The sequence below is a fragment of the Mauremys mutica genome, chromosome 8, assembly GCF_020497125.1.
Source record: "Mauremys mutica isolate MM-2020 ecotype Southern chromosome 8, ASM2049712v1, whole genome shotgun sequence".
Taxonomy (NCBI): Eukaryota; Metazoa; Chordata; order Testudines; family Geoemydidae; genus Mauremys; species Mauremys mutica.
The window spans coordinates 41,557-58,243 of record NC_059079.1 but is presented as its reverse complement, the minus strand read 5'-3'; the positions used below and the strand labels follow the sequence as shown (position 1 = coordinate 58,243).

The window sequence follows — 16,687 nt, the reverse complement described above, 5'->3', positions numbered from 1 at the left end:
AATGGGAGATGAGAGAAGAAGAACCTACACAACACTGCAGATTCCGATGATAACGTTTGATTTTCCTTCCTGGTTGTGCTTTGTAGCAACGAGAAAGAAGTGAAGGGTAAGAGCCCACCCCCGTTGTGAGATGGAAAGTGCACAAGAACCATGAGACAGTGAGCATTGTTGATGCCAGGCTATGCAGATGATGTTGAGCTGGGAGTGGAGCAGCCGTCACCGTCAGTGAGATAAGTGTCTGGTTTGGGAAGGACTCTGGTAACTGCCTACGTGCCTCTAGGCCGGGAATTAACGTTAGCTGGGGCTCGGTTTGTTGGAAAAGAGCCCTGACTAGGGAGACAAGCTTTTCAGGGGCTGGTTATTTCTGTGGCTAGGAGTGTGTGTCCTCTGCAGCAGAACATTGGATCCAGGGGGATGACTCCAGCTGATGAGTTTCTTGCCTTCCTCCCATGATTTTTCTCTCTCTTTCTCTGTACTCTAGTGTGTTGGCCAACTCTCTGTCTCTCTCTCCTCTCCTCTCCTTGTGTTGTCTCCCTTCATAGGACACGGGTAGGCATGCTACTTTGCATCCCCACAGGCTGTGCCTCGGGAGCTAGGAAGAAGTAGGAGGGGACAAAACTCACGCGGGGCAGTGGATGCGAGAGTGGAGCGGTGACTGTCGGTGTTAACTTGGTCTCTATTCATCGAGTGGCACCGATGTGGATGGGATGGGAGAGGGAGGCAGGGATGAGGGCAAGATTTCAACCACCAATAGAACTTTGTGTAGTGATGGTTCATGCTTGGCTTTTGCAGCTACGCTTCCAGAGGAGCTGTCCAGGAGCCCCAGCCAGAGGAGAAAGTTGCAGAAGGGAACCTGAGCAGTCTGGACATCCTAAGCAGACATGAACAGTCCTCAGCTTTCTGCCTCCTGCATAACTGGCTGTGAGTAAGGGGTCAGTGTTTGAACAAAACCGAAGCGAGTAGAGATGAGGAATTCCAGAGACTGTGAACTTCCTCGTTGAACACGGTGCTCTGTGGGATTCAGACTAGGGAAAGGCACAAGTCTCCTGTGCAGAGTGAGTATTTTGGATGTAGGTGCAACAGGCTGCTTTTTAGTTGCGGTGCTAAAGCTGTAATGGGAGGAACGGTGGAGCCGTGAGATGTGGTAGATGCAAGAAGAACCTATGCATGTTGCAGACTGAGATGGTAACGGATTTGTTTTCCCCCTTGTGCTAGGTTCAGTACCAATGGAGAAGAAGTGGATGGTCAGAGTCCGCTCTCCTCCTTTCATAAGATTTGATGCGTCTGGCCAGATTCTGCTGTGCAGAGTTGAGTATTTCAGGTGTTGTTTCAAGGGATGCTTTTTGATTGTAATGCTAAAGGTGCGATGGGAGGAGGGTTCAGGGCAGATCACCACTGTGTGGGAGAGGTAGAAAGAAGAGCCTCTCCAACATTGCCAACAGAGATGGTAACTTGTTTGTTTTTTCCCCTTCTGCTGGATTTAGTACCAAGGGAAAAGAGAGCTCACATCAGTCTACTGCCCTCATGCGATGGAAATCAAGTGAGAGCAATGGGACCACGAGAATTATTGCTGCCACGAACAAGCCGTGCAACTGGGAGAACAGACGTGACTCTCAATGAGATAAGTGTCTATCTTGGTGATTGCTCTGTTTTTTGAGTAGCTGTGCTTATGAGGGAGACAGGATACCAATTTTCAGGGGCTGCTCAGTTCTCTGGCCAGTAGCGCTGTGTCCTCTGCAGCAGAAGGTTAGATCCAGGAGGATGACTGCAGGTGGAGAGTTGCGTGCCTTCCTCCCAGGTCTGTCTGTCTGTCTGTCTGTCTCTCTCTCTCTCTCTCTCTGTTCCCTACTATATTGGCCAACACACACAACACACACAAGCAGCATTTGAATTGTCTGCTGGTCCTCCTGACACCATCTGTCCTCCCATTTGCTGTGTGAGCGCTGCTGCTGAGTGAGGTTCTCCCTCCACTGGCTCTGCTGGTCCGCCTCGGCTCGGGAGCAGCCCATAAGTTCAGCAAACATCTCGTCCCGTGTCCTTTTCTTGCGCCGCCTAATCTGCGCCAGCCTCTGTGAGGGGGATGCTGGGGCAGGTCTGGAGACAGTCGCAGCTGTGAGATGGGAAAAAGGGAGTGAATTCCTTGCAAAGATACATTTTTGCGAACAATGAACATAGTCTAATCAGTGTCTGTTAACAAGACCATGCACAGCACCTATCTCATGCGAACTCACTCAGGGAAAGTTTGATTTTTCTGAATTCACTTTCATTGCCTGGGGTATCGCACTGCAGATCAGAGAAGCGGGGCAGGACAGCAGAATCCGTGGAGCAGCCAGGCATGGTAAGCCAAAGACTTTTGGCTGCTTAAAAGTGAATGTATAGCTCTGTCCTCTTGCTGCAGGCAATCCTGAAAGCATAAAATCTGCCCCTGTTCCACCCCCTCGCGGCTCTTCCCTGGGAAAGATCCCTGTTTGCTGCCACTCTGCAGCCCCCACCACGTGGCTGTAAAGTGATGCTTCTTGTTGTGCAAAGGAACAGTGAAGCACTACCAGTACTAACAGTACACAAATCACTCTACTTAAATGCAGGAGTCTGCGCGCGAGATCACCCTGAGGAGGGTCAGTGAGGCAGACAGAGAGCGCATGCTGCATGAAAGCCAGCACAAACCAGGGGCCTTTGCTGCCATGCTTGTGAAGGCAATGGTCCCGGAGTACCAGGTGAGAGCCTGGCGCGGAAAAGTGTGCTACCACGGAGCACCCAATAAGCCAGCTCTCCCCAGGAACCTCCTGCGGAGGCTTTTCGATTACCTCCAGGACAGCTTCCTGGAGATCTCCGAAGAAGATGCCTGTTCCGTCCCCCTATATATAGACCTTCTTTTCGCCTAGCTTATATTCCTGTTATGTTAAAAAAATAAATGTTAACATGTTTAAATCACTTACCGACTGATCCTTCTCCTGATTCAGGGTCCGTGGTAACGGCTGGGGAGGGTTGGTAGTGGATCTCAGTGAGGGTGATGATGAGATCCTGGCTGTCGGGGAAATCAGCATTGTAAGCACTGTCGCCTGCCTCGTCCTCCTCAAACCCTTCCTCATCTTCCCCGTCCGCGAACATCGCCAAGGAACTGGCCGTCGACACTATCCCATCGTCAGAGTCCACGGACACTGGTGGGGCGGTTGTGGCAGATCTACCGAGAATGGCATGCAGTGCCTCGTAGAAGCGGCATGTCTGGGGCTGGGCTCTGGAGCGTCCATTTGCCGCTTTGATTTTTTGGTAGCCTTGTCTCAGGTCCTTGACTTTCACGCGGCACTGCATTGCATCCCGGCTGTATCCTCTGAGTGCCATGGCTATGGAGACCTTCTCATAGGTCTTTGCATTCCATTTGTGGGAGCGCAGCTCCGAAAGCACAGACTCATCGCCCCACACAGCAATCAGATCCAAGACTTCCCGGTCAGTCTATGCTGGGTCCCTCTTTCTATTCACAGATTACATGAACTCCTCTGCTGGAGAGCTCTGCATCGCTGCCGGTGCTGCTGAGCTCGCCCCGATGTCCAACCACGAAATGAGATTCAAACTGTCCAGACAGGAAAAGGAATTCAAATTTTCCCGGGGCTTTTCCTGTGTGGCTGTCAGAACATCCAAGCTCGGACTGCTGTCCAGAGCATCAACAGAGTGGTGCACTGTGGGATAGCTCCCGGAGCTACTAAGTTCGATTTGCATCCACACCTAGCCTAATTCGACATAGCCATGTCGAATTTAGCGCTACTCCCCTCGGTGGGGAGGAGTACAGAATTCGAATTAACGAACCCTCTATGTCGAATTAAATGGCTTCCTGGTGTGGACGAGTGCACAGTTAATTCAAATTAACGCTTCTAAATTCGAATTAAAGTCCTAGTATAGACCAGGCCTCAGAGGAACAGTGACACCGTGTGGCCACGCAGGGTAATGCACAGAGCTTTTCCTGCATGGAGCTACAGTGACACCGTGTGGCCACACAGGGTAATGCACAGAGCATTTCTCTCAGAGGAAGAGGGTCACCATGTGGCCATGCAGGCTAATGCACAGAGCAGTTCCTGGAGCAAAGTGGGCAGTGAGCAGAGCAATCACCAAAATAGACACTTATCTCATTGAGAGTGGTGGCTGCGCCACTCCCAGCTGGATGGCTCTTACCTGGCATCAGTAATGCTTGCTATCTCATCGCTCTCACTCGCTTTCCATCGCAGGAGAGGAGCGGACGCTGACCCTCCACTTCTTTTCTATTGGTACTAACCCAGCACAAAGGGGGGAAACAAACAGGTTAGCATCTCAGTCTGCAACGTTACGTAGGTTCTTCTCCCATTTTCCACACCCCAGACCTCCACCCATAACCCTTTTTCCGTTACACCTTCAGGACCACAACTAGAAAGAAGCCTGTTGCAACTACACCCAAAACAGCCACTCTGAACAGGAGACTTGTGCCTTTCCCTCACCTGAATCCCACAGAGCCACATACCCTACGAAGAACAAAACTGGAGTGACAACAGAGGAGGGATTCCAAGCACTAACCGCTTATTCACACCCCATTATGTGGAAGGTAGAAAGTTGAGGCCTGTTAATCTCTGCTTAGAAGGATGTCCAGGCTGCTCAGGTCCATGTCTGCCAATTTCTCCTCTGGCTGCTGCTCCTGGATGATTCCTCTGCAAATGCAGCAAGTAACCCAAGCAAAAGCCATCACGACACAAAATTCAATTGGTGCACGAAATCTTGCCCTCATCCCTGCCTCCCTCTCCCATCACATCTGCTTCAGCTCCACTAGAGCAGAGGCTCAATCAACACCCACAGTCACCGTTGCACTCTAGTGCCCACTACCCTGCATGATTTCGGTCCCTTCCTACTTGTTCATAGCTCCCGAGACCAAGCCTGTGGGGATGCACACCTACCACACCTGTCCATGTCCTAAAAAAGGAGACAGCACAAGGAAAAAGCAAGGACAGAGAGAGAGTGACAGACAGAGTGTGTGTTGGCCAACACATTAGAGGAGAGAGACAGAAAAACGTGGGAGGAAGTCAAGAAACTCACTAGCTGGAGTCATCCCCCCTGGGTCCAACCCTCTGCTGCATAGGACACACTGCTTGTGGACGGAGAAATGACCAGCCCCTGAAAACGGGAACCTTGTCTCCCTCATAACCACAGCTAGTCAGGAATCTTTTCCTACAAACCGAGCCACATTTAACGACCAGTCCAACCCTGGAGGCAGGTGTGCCGTTACCAGAGTCTTCAGCAAACTAGACACTTATCTCACTGGTGGTGATGGCTGCTCCACTCCCAGCTCGATGGCATCGCCAACGCTCGCTGTCTCACGGCTCTTGTGTGCTTTCCATCTCACAACGGGGACCTTGACTTCTCTCTCTGCGGTACTAAGCACAACACAAGAGGGAAAAACAGAAGTTATCATCGGAATCTGCTGTGTTGTGTAGGTTCTTCTTCTCTCATCTCCCATTACACCTTTATAGATACAATTAAAAAGCACACAACGCACACTCGACATGTGGAGCTCCTTGCCAGAGAATGCTGTGAAAGCCAAGACTATAACAGGGTTCAAAAAATAACTAGGTAAATTCATGGAGGACACGTGCATCAATGGCTATTGCTGAGGATGGGCAGGGATGGTGCCCTTAACCTCTGTTTGCCAGAAGCTGGGAATGGGCGACACAGGATGGATCACTTCTTGATTCCCTGTTCTGTTCATTCCCTCTGAAGCACCTGGCGTTAGCCAGTCAGAACACAGGATACTGGGGTACATGGACCCTTGGTCTGCATAACATTTGAATGTAAGAATGGCAGTGCTTGGTCAGTCTATTGCACCTGCACCCAATACAGCAGGGGTCCCCAACCTTTTAGTGTGGTGGGCACCAGACAGCTAGCCACCGAAGAGCTTGGTCACCAAACAAGCAGCCGCTGAGAACCAGCGTCATCACTGCTGAGAACCAGGGTCATTGAGAGGCGCAGCCGCCGAAAATCAGCAACATTTCGGCGGCAACGCTTCTTGATGACGTTGGTTCCAGGTGGTATTTTGGCCGCTGCTTGTTTGGCAATTAGTAGGCAGGTGCACATAGCTGTCTCAGCAGGCATCATGGCACCCACAGGCACCGCATTGGGGACTCGTGCAATAGAGTCACACTAAAGGAGACTATTGTCTCTTCTCCTCATCATAATCCCACCGCTACTCCCACAATAGTGAAATTCTCCTCCCACATCCAGAACAGGGAGGAAAACTTTTATGAGAAACCAAACCCACCTAAAGGGAAGCAGCCGTCTGTACTCAGCTTCTACCCTGCATTTACCTTAGGCTTCAGATGTGACGCTAAAAGTCGTGCAGTGTAGTTATGCAGAAGGCAGAAAGTGAGGACTGTTCATGTCTGCTTAGAACGATGTCCAAGCTGCTCAGATGCAGTTTCTCCTCCGGCTACGGCTCCAGAACAACAATTCCTCTGTAAGAACAGCTAAAAAAGCCAAGCATGAGCTGTCATTACACAGAGCTCTTGCCCTTATCCCTGCCTCCATCTTCCATCCTACCTTCATCGGCCCCCCACGATGAGATCAAGTTAACAGTGACAGTCACCGCTCCACTCGCACCGACAGCCCTCCATGAATTTCGTCCCCTCCTACTACTCCCTGGCCAGGGGCGGCTCTAGAAATTACGCCGCCCCAAGCAGGGTGGGGCGGCGCGCCGCCCTTCCCCAGTCCCACGGCTGGGGCAGAAGTGTCTGCGGCGGGTGCGGTGGTCCCGCGGCTGGGACGGAGCTCCCGCAGGCATGCCTGCGGGAGCTCCGTCCCAGCCGCGGGACCAGCACACCCGCCGCAGTCATGCCTGCGGGAGCTCAAGCGGAGCCAAATGCCCTAACCCTAACCTTAACCCTTTTGTCCCCTCCTACTACTCCAGGGCTCCCAAGACCTAACCTGTGGCAATGCACACCTAGCATGCCTGCCCATGTCCTACAAAGGCAGATAGTGCAAGGACAGAGAACGGGTGTCTGTTAGTCTATAAGGTGCCACAGGATTCTTTGCTGCTTTTAAAGAAAGGGTGTGAATATGTTAACCAAAGATTTGCTGCATATAATACTATATTATCATATGTATCTTTTGAATAGCAGTAAATTCTGTGAAGCCTAATTCGAAAGAAGTGAATCCTGAATAGTGTCCCCTATGGAAAGGAGAGGTGTGTCTCAAATTCTGTTGCCTCCAGAAATAAAGGGTGTGTTATCAATAGTACTTATTGTAGAAACACAAGGTGTGTCACAAATACTGTCCCCATCGGGACCAAAAGGTATGTTCTGAATATTGTTCCCTCTGGAGAGGTGTGTCTCAAATAGTGTCTCCTCCAGACAATGAGTCACCCCTTCTAATAGTAGTCCTCCTGAGAACAAGAGGTGTGTCCTGAATACCGTCTTTTCTGGCAACAAGAGATGTGTTATGAGTACAGTGTCCTCCGGAGACATGGAGTGTAGCATGCATACTTTGGCAACAAGAGGTGTCCCCTGAATAATGTCTCCTTCAGAAACGACAGGTGTAACACAAATAGTGTCTCCTCCATGTTACCCCCCCTCTCCGAAACATGTGTTTTATCAGTATTACTCCTCCTGGGAACAAGGGGTGAGTTCTGAATACTGTCCCCTCTGGAAACAAGAGGTGTGTCTTGAATAACATTCCCTCCAGAAAGCAGGGACGTGTGATCAATAGTACTCCTCGTGAGATGAAGCGGTGTGGCCTGTGTACTGTCCCTGCTGGGCACGTGAGATGTGTTATGAGTACTCTGCCCTCCAGAAACAAGGGGTGAGTCACAAATACTGGCCCCTCTGGAAACAAGCGGTGTCCCTTGAATAGTGCTCCCTGAAGAAACAAGGGCTGCATCATGAATTGTGGTCCCCCTGCAGAAACAAGAGGTGTGTCATAGATAGTACTTCTCCTGGGAACAAGGGGTGTGTGCTGAATAGTGTCCTTTGTAGGAACAGGAGATGTATTATGACTCCCCTGCCCTCTGGATGTAAGGGCTGTGTCATGAATAGAAAGAAGAGGTGACCCCTGAATACTGTCCCCTGCAGAAACAAAGGGTGAGTCGTGAATTGTAGTCCCACCAGAAACTAAGGGTGTATCCTGAATAATGTCCCTCCCAGAGAACAAGGGCGTGTCGTGAATTGTCCCACCAGAATCAAATGGTGTATCCTGAATAATGTCCCCCCACCCAGAAACAAAGGGTGAGTCGTGAATTGAAGTCCCCCCAGAAACAAGAGGTGTATCGTGAATACTGTCTCCCCCAGAAACAAAGGGTGTGTCGTGAAATGCAGTCTCCCCAGAAACAAAGGGTGAGTTGCAAATTGGAGTCCCCCACCAGAAACAAAGGGTGTGTCCTGAATAATGTCCCCTCCAGAAACAAAGGATGTGACCTGAATTGTAGTCCCCGCAGAAACAAGGGGTGGTCCTGAATAATGTCCCCTCCAGAAACAAAGGGTGTAGCGTGAATTGCACTACCCCTAGAAACAAGAAGTGTATCCTAAATACTATCTCCCCAGAAACAAAGGGTGTGTCGTGAATTGCAACCTCCTCAGAAACAAGAGGTGTAACCTGAATGCTGTCCCCCCCAGAAAGCAAGGGTGAGTCGTGAATTGGAGTCCCACCAGAAACAAAGGGTTTATCCTGAATACTGTTTCCCCCAGCAACAAGAGGTGTATCCTGAATAATGTCCCCTCCAGAAACAAAGGGTGTGTCGTGAAATGCAGTCCCCCCAGAAACAAAGGGTGTGTCGTGAAATGCAGTTCCCCCAGAAACAAAGGGTGTGTCTTGAATTGTAGTCCTACCAGAAACAAGGGGTGTATCCTGAATAATGTCCCCTCCAGAAACAAAGGGGGTGTTGTGAACTGCAGTCTCCTCAGAAACAAAGGGTGTGTCCTGAGTTGTAGTCCCACCAGAAACAAGGGGTGTAGCCTGAATAATGTCCCCTCCAGAAACAAAGGGTGTATCGTGAATTGCAGTCCCCCCAGAAACAAGAGGTGTATCCTGAATAATGTCCCCTCCAGAAACAAAGGATATGACCTGAATTGTAGTCCCCCAGAAACAATATGTGTCGTGAATTGGAGTCCCCCCAGAAACAAAGGATATGACCTGAATTGTAGTCCCCCAGAAACAAAATGTATCATGAATTGGAGTCCCACCAGAAACAAGGGGTGTATCCTGAATACTGTCTCCCCCAGAAACAAGAGGTGTTTCCTAAATACTGTCTCCCCAGAAACAAGAGGTGTATCCTGAATACTGTCTTCCCAGAAACAAAGGGTGAGTCGGAAATTGGAGTCCCCCCAGAAACAAAGGGTGTGTCCTGAGTTGTAGTCCCCATCAGAAACAAGGGGTGTGTCGTGAAATGCAGTCCCCCCAGAAACAAAGGGAGAGTCGTGAATTGTAGGCCCCCAGAAACAGAATGTGTCGTGAATTGCAGTCCCCTCAGAAGCAAGAGGTGTATCCTGAATAATGTCCCCTCCAGAAACAAAGGGTGTGTCGTGAATTGCAGTGCCCCCAGAAACCAAGGGTGTGTTGTGAACTGCAATCTCCTCAGAAACAAGAGGTGTAACCTGAATACTGTCCCCCCCCAGAAAACAAGGGTGAGTTGTGAATTGCAGTCCCCCTAGAAACAAGAAGTGTATCCTGAATACTGCCACCCCCAGAAACAAGAGAGGTGTCATCAATAGTAGTCGTCCTGGGAATAAGGAGTGTGTCCTGAATAGTGTCCCCTCCAGAAAGAAGAGACGTGTCACACATTCCGTCCCCACTGGAAATGAGAGGTGTGACACAAATAATGTCCTTGCAGAAACAAGATGTCTGTCATCAATATCACTCCTGGGAACAAGGCGTGTGTACTGAATAGTGTCCCCTCCGGGGACAAGAATTGTGTCCTGAATACTAACCCTACATAAACAAGAGGTGTGTCATCAATAGTATGCCTCATGGGAACACGAGGTGTGTCCTGAATCCTGTCCTGTTGAGAAACAGGGATGTTTCTTGCCCTTATGGCTTGTAAAAAGTGATATTAGAAGCAATGGGGCATGGCTCCCTGGTGCCCTCTGTATCAGTGCCCCTGATATGGGAACCTCTTGTCTGCTGTGCAGAGGGCAGGGGCTGATGTTTGCGGGGGTGTGGGGGTGTGACAGGCATCTGTGATGTTGCCTCTGGGTTATGAGTAGCAGATGCTGAATGCTGCTGATGGACTCAACAAACCTTCTGATTAGTGAGGTCTCTGCTTAAAGTGAGAGTGTGCTGTCTCTCTCATTCCCAGAACACACACAGCCTCTGTCTTTCACATACATGGTTGGACTGTTATTACTTCTGTTGAAAGAATAAAATAGTAGAGACTATATGTGTACGGTGCATTTCAAGGATTACAGTACTCTTAGTTTATTTGTTTCTGTGGTCCGTGCATTTCATAATTTTACTACTGTAAGAATTAAAGTTAAGGTAGAAGTGAGTTCTAAAATGCCTCACCTGGCCATGGCTGGCATAATTGTCATTCATGATTTAAAACAACAACGATAGAGCACAATATGATAAAAGTCCGGCAATCAAATAATAGTATCCTGCTAGAACATAAAGTTGTGCGTTGGAGCAGAATTTAGACACTGCAACTGAAGGTTGCTTATTTTCAAATTGTATTTTTAGTGATATCTGCAAAAGACCTTAACACTTGTGTGAAAATAAATGTAGTTCCATGTATGATAATAGCCATGATGGAATCAAACGTTAGTGAGTCATGTATGTGATTTTGATAGGTAAACATAAATGCAAAAGTATTTAGAGACATTAATTTCCTTTCTTAATAAAAGAGAAAACAACACATTAACACAGTGAAAAAACATTATTAAAGAGTATTTATTTAATTTTGACTAGATAATGGCAGTAAATGCAGAGTGTGTGTTAAACAAACTCTGCTTAAAATCCGCTTATTTTTTCAATTTGTATATATCTGTATTAAAGCTAGTGTACAAAATATGACACTTGTGTTTCTGATATCTTTGTTAAAGCTCCAGAACTGACACCCTGATGCTTGGAAGTGGGACTGTCTTGCTGTATTATCTCCTGATTGGTGTAAACTTACATAGATACAATACTCCTGCCAGCTAAATCCTTATTCTTTAATTGAAACAGATACAAAGTCCAATTAAAGCCACATTTTCAGTTTATTTATTTAAGTTATTATGTGGAAGAAACCTGGAGTTTTCAGGTGCTCAACTAGCCCCTGGAATCATCATTAAAATTGCCTCACCGCCTCAATATGAAATGTTGCCTCTGGTGAGCTATGAGCGGCCAGAGGGCTGTGGGCTATGGCAAGTTCCAGCCCCCTGTTTGACAGCATGAAGTCGGCCTTGAGCTGCATGATGAGTGCCAGGCACCACAAGCTGCAGAAGCAGTGGAGGCGTAAGGGTGGCAATATGCTATGCGACCCTTATGCCTGTGATGCTGCTGAGGGTGGTGGCATTGCCTTAAGACAGAGATGGACAAACTACGGCCCGTGGGCCACATCTGGCCCGTGGATCCCTCCTGCCCAGCCCCTGAGCTCCTGGCCTGGGAAACTAGCCTCTGGCCGTCCCCTGCTGTCCCTACTGCTGTGCAGCCTCAGCTCGCCCTGCTGGTGGTGCAATGCTGTGGGTGGCAAGTAGGGCTAGCTTTAGGAAGTGTGGGGCTCAATTTGAATACCCGGCGGTGGTCTGGGTGTTTGGCGGCACTTTGGCGGCGGGCCGTTCACTTGCTCCTGGTCTTCCGTGGCACTGAAGGACCCATCACCGAAATGCTGCCGAAGACCGATAGCGAGTGAAGGAGCTGCTACTGAAATGCTGCCGAAGATCTGGCCTACTGTAGGATGAGTAAAAAAATTAAAAAGGTACATAACTTAGGTGCTCTTCTTTAGGGCATGGGGCTCTCTTAGGCGTGGGGCCCGATTTGGGGGAATTGAGATACCTCTTTCAGCAACCCCCAAGTGCACCCACCGTGGAGTCCCATACTCTCTGCAGGTAGCATTTTCTTTTTAGGAATCTGAAATATGGTAATTATAGTGTTACCTGGTGATAGAGTTTGAATCTTCTATAGATTTGCATTGTAAGAAGAAAGGTTGATCACTACATCAAGAGGAACAGTGCTTCCTGCTGTCAAGCTAGAAATGAACTAAAGAGTTTCTGTGGCACCTGAATCTGTATTTATAGCTGCCTTTGGCTTCTAAGGCATGCTGGGAAATGGAGGGGGTGGAGCTTAGGCAGTATATAAGCTGGTGTATTGTCACCTGAAGTCATTCAGCTTTGTGGTGGTCCAAAGAGATGTGCCTAGGTGCTTCTATGGGTGTTTTTAGTCATGGTGAGTATTAATACAGGGTAACAATGACATGTATTTGTGGTTAATGTACTGTTTTCCTTGTCTTATTGCTGTGTAATGTGTTTTTATTTCATTTCAGGTTGTTCATAGTGTGTTTGATTTATGATTTTTATTTTCATTGGGAGGGAAGACATTGGGGGTTGTTTCTGATAGAGCATCTGTTAAACTCCTGTATGCAGTACCAGTGTCACATCTGTGGTGTTGGACTGTTGTAGAAGAATTGCAGTATTCTGTTTGGGTTAGGTGGGACCGGTATGAGGAAACTGTAATATTTAGTAAGAGTTTTGTGTCTTAACCTTCTGTATTTTGTCATAAGCCTTCTTCATATTTGCAGCTGTATCCAGATCTGGTACCAAGTTGCCTTGTGACATGAAAGGTTGTGAATATTTTTATTTTTGACTGTCATGCTGGTGCTGTATGTTTGTGAGTGATTTCAACATATGGGAGTGAAGGCCTGTCTACCGAGGCAAAGGGGACGTTGAGAGGGGGAGCTCCTGTCCAATTTCCAATCATCAGTATATGCGAAAGGGTTTGATGGTCAGAAGCGTTTGTGATGTGGAGGCTCTTTCATTACTTATGGGAGTTCTCTAAAGTTTGTCCATTCTTAATGGGCCTGTGAGTGGTGGGTGGGTGCTTGTTGTATGGAGATAGGTCAAGCTGCCAGCAATCAATCAGTCTGTAACTAGAGATGCTCCATTCTCAATTCCTCTCTCTTACACAGCAGTGGGTTTGCATGACAGATCACCAATTCATCATTGTGTTCTCTACATGGGTGTGGTTTTCTGAGGAGGATGTGAGCATCCTAGTTAGCGACAGGCCCCTGTAGTGTAGGGAAAGGGGGAGGGGCATGAGTGTGTAGAGGTGTAGCTATTTTCTGTGTAGATGAGTGTTTGGGGCAGGGTGCTCTGAGGGGCGGGGTGCAATTAGTAGTAGGTGTTCCTTCTCAAGGAAGCAGTATGTAGTTGAGGTAATCTTTCATATTGTGCTGTTAGGAGCTTTGTGAGTCGAGTTTAAAACTGAGGTTTGCTGTCAAACTTGGTCTTTATTTGCAGATGTGTCAAGACTACTTAGTCACGACCCTCCATGGAATCAGATCCTGTACCATGTCTCCTTGACAGTCATGACATCGCTGTATGGCTATTGATGTATGGCAGCGAAGGCCCTTGGAGAAAGGAAAAGACCTTCTTGAGAGCAGGAGTGGCCGTCAAAGTTAAGTATCTCCTGAATGGTTTGATGGCCAGAAGTATTTGAGCCGTTGAGGAGCCTTGTTTAGGGATGGGAGTCCTCTACACTCTGCCCATTCTTAATGGGTGCATTAGGGAGTTTACTGTAGGAGGGAGTGTGCACTTTCCTTGGAGGAAGGTTGATTGCTGTGAGAGTGACCCGTCTGTAACTAGAGATGCTCCGTTCTCAGTTCTTTGTTCTTACACTGCACTGGGTTTGCATGATAGGTCACCACTTCATCTTTTCTCCATCTTCTACATGTTTGTGGTTTTCTGAGGAGGATGTGAGCATCCTAGTTAGAGACGGTCCCCTGTCGTGGTGGGATGTGGGGAGGGCCAGCAATATGTGGATGAGAGGGTCTAGGGTGGGTGGGTGCTTGTCTGTGTGTGTGTGGGGTGTAATTTGTAGTAGATATTCCTTTTCTTCAGGAAGCAATATGGAGGGGAGGTCATTTTTCATATTGTGCAGTTAGGAGCTTTGTGAGTCGAGTTTATAACTGAGGTTTGCTGTCAAACTTTGTTTTTATTTGCAGATGTGTCAAGACTACTTGGTACAGGATCTGATTCCATGGAGGGTCGTGACTACGTCTCCTTGACAGTCATGAGATCGCTGTATGGCTATTGCTGTATGGCAGCGAAGGCCCTTGGAGAAAGGAAAAGACTTTCTTGAGAGCAGGAGTGGCCGTCAAAGTTAAGTATCTCCTGAATGGTTTGATGGTCAGAAGTATTTGAGCCGTTGAGGATCCTTGTTTAGGGATGGGAGTCCTCTACACTCTGCCCATTCTTAATGGGTGCATTAGGGAGTTTACTGTAGGAGGGAGTGTGCACTTTCCTTGGAGGAAGGTTGATTGCTGCGAGAGTGACCCGTCTGTAACTAGAGATGCTCCATTCTCAGTTCTTTGTTCTTACACTGCACTGGGTTTGCATGATAGGTCACCACTTCATCTTTTCTCCATCTTCTACATGTTTGTGGTTTTCTGAGGAGGATGTGAGCATCCTAGTTAGAGACGGTCCCCTGTCGTGGTGGGATGTGGGGAGGGCCAGCAATATGTGGATGAGAGGGTCTAGGGTGGGTGGGTGCTTGTCTGTGTGTGTGGGGGGGTGTAATTTGTAGTAGATATTCCTTTTCTTCAGGAAGCAGTATGTAGTTGAGGTCCCCTTTTGAACTGTGTAGCTGGGCATTTTGTGAGTAGGTTTGCAGTTGAGCTTTGTTTGTATTTGCAGATGCATGCAGATCTGGTATCGTGTCATGTCATTCTGTGGAGGGTTGTGACTACATCTGTTTGACTGTCAGTGTATTGCTGTATAGATGTCGATGTATGGGAGCGAAGGCCCATGTACAAAGGAAAAGGCGATTGGGAGTGGCTGTCAAAGTTAAGTATCTGCTGGAGGGTTTGATGGTCAAAAAGTATGTGTGCTGTTGAGGCTGTAGGGATGGGAGTCCTCTAAAGCCTGCCTGTTTGTAATGGGTTCATGAGGCAGCTCATTGAATGGGAGTGGGAGTTTTCCCTGGAGGAAGTTGACTGATGGAAGAGTGACCTGTCTGTACCTAGAGATGCTCCATTCTCCCTTCTTCTCTCATACATGGCACTGGGTTTGCATCACCGATCACCACTATCCTGTTTGTCTGTCCTCTATTGGGTGTTGGTTTTCTGAGGAGGATGTGAGCATCCTAGTTACCGATGGGCCCCTATCAGTGTTGGGAAAGGGCCATGAGTAGTGTGTAAATGTGAGTATTTTGCATGTTGATTTTAAATGTATAGAAGTAGTTGGTTGCTGCTTCATTGTAGGTAGGAATGTGCTGGGGCTCTTTTGGGGTGTCAAATAGGTTAGTTTAGCAAAGGGATTGTGGTGTTGTGACCATTAGCACTAATCTGGTGTTTATTGTTTGTGTGCCACAGGGATACCTGAGTCCAGAACTGAGGGAATGGCTGTAGCAAGTGTGCCCAGTTTGGTTTACATGGGTCCTTGTAATTATGGTCCCAGTGGGCACAGAGGAGCTGTTTGCATCCATGAGGTAAGTGTTAAGTTAGACCTTTTAGTGCAGTCCTGTTGATGTGAGTGTGGTCTTTTCTGTGTTAGATAAGGCGGGCTTATGATGAATGGGTTCCTCACCAGTTTTGTGTGTGAGACAACAGATGGAGAAGACAGTATTTGGGTTAAGTTGTTGCTTGTTCTCTAGAAGAAGGTTGGACTTAGGTGGGTGGTTAGTGAGAGTGTTGTCATGTGTGCCCTAAAATGTTGAGTAGTTTTCCTTGAATATATTGTGTGATGTAGGTATGGAGACGTGTTGATATTCCTCAGGGAAGGGGTATCGGTGGGGAGGCAAGTGTGGAAAATATGTAATGGGACTGAGAGTTGCAGTACAAGGGAGGGGTGAGGGAATCTCATGACCGGTGATTCCTGTGTTCCTGTAGATGGTTTGTTGAAATAGGGTGGGTTTTGTTGCATCATCTATGGGTTTGACTTTGAGTCGTTGTTGGATTATTATTTTGTGTTTGCAGAACCTTAAGAGGCTTTGAGGTGCATTTTGTGAAAGAAGGATAGATGTGAGGCCCCATCTGGTGGAAAAAGAGTGAGTATCTGGTTATATTTTTCTGTGTTTTGTATTGTGTGCTGTTCTTTTAAAGTCTCGTTCGCTTTGTGATGCATGTATGTGGATGTACATGTTGGGGTACTAGTATCAGTAACCTGTAAAAGAAGGTGTCACGGTATATGCAGTTGTTGTTGCAGTTGCTTGTGGGGGAATGGAAAAGAGTGATGCAGAAATAGGTGCCGGGTGTGTAATCACAGATGGTTTGAGATGGTCTTCATAGTGTCAGTCAGTGTGTACTGTGAGTGTCATGAAATGTTTTTATCACTGTAGGTTTTGTGTGAAGATGGGGGTCCAGTTGGGCAAAGAACAAGTGAAGTAGAAGTATGCCTGTGGGGGACATGAAGTACTTATTTCCCAAAATGGAAGTGGATTAGATGTCAAGTTTGCAAGTTAAGTATGTGCTATTTGTTGTTCTGTTTGATGTTGGAGATGGGAAATGTCTGTCACTGGGTGCATGTCACTGGGCATCACATGTACTTTTGTTTTAGAA

The 16,687-nt window shown here is 47.9% G+C and overlaps 1 long non-coding RNA gene across 1 annotated transcript; it reads left to right on the top strand.

Annotated features, from left to right (window-relative positions):
• Positions 1 to 563: 563 nt before the first annotated feature.
• Positions 564 to 1,906, top strand: LOC123375284. Its single transcript, XR_006581380.1, has 3 exons — positions 564 to 921; positions 1,216 to 1,307; positions 1,485 to 1,906. It is a non-coding gene; the product is annotated as an uncharacterized LOC123375284 (long non-coding RNA).
• The last annotated feature ends 14,781 nt before the right edge of the window (positions 1,907 to 16,687 follow it).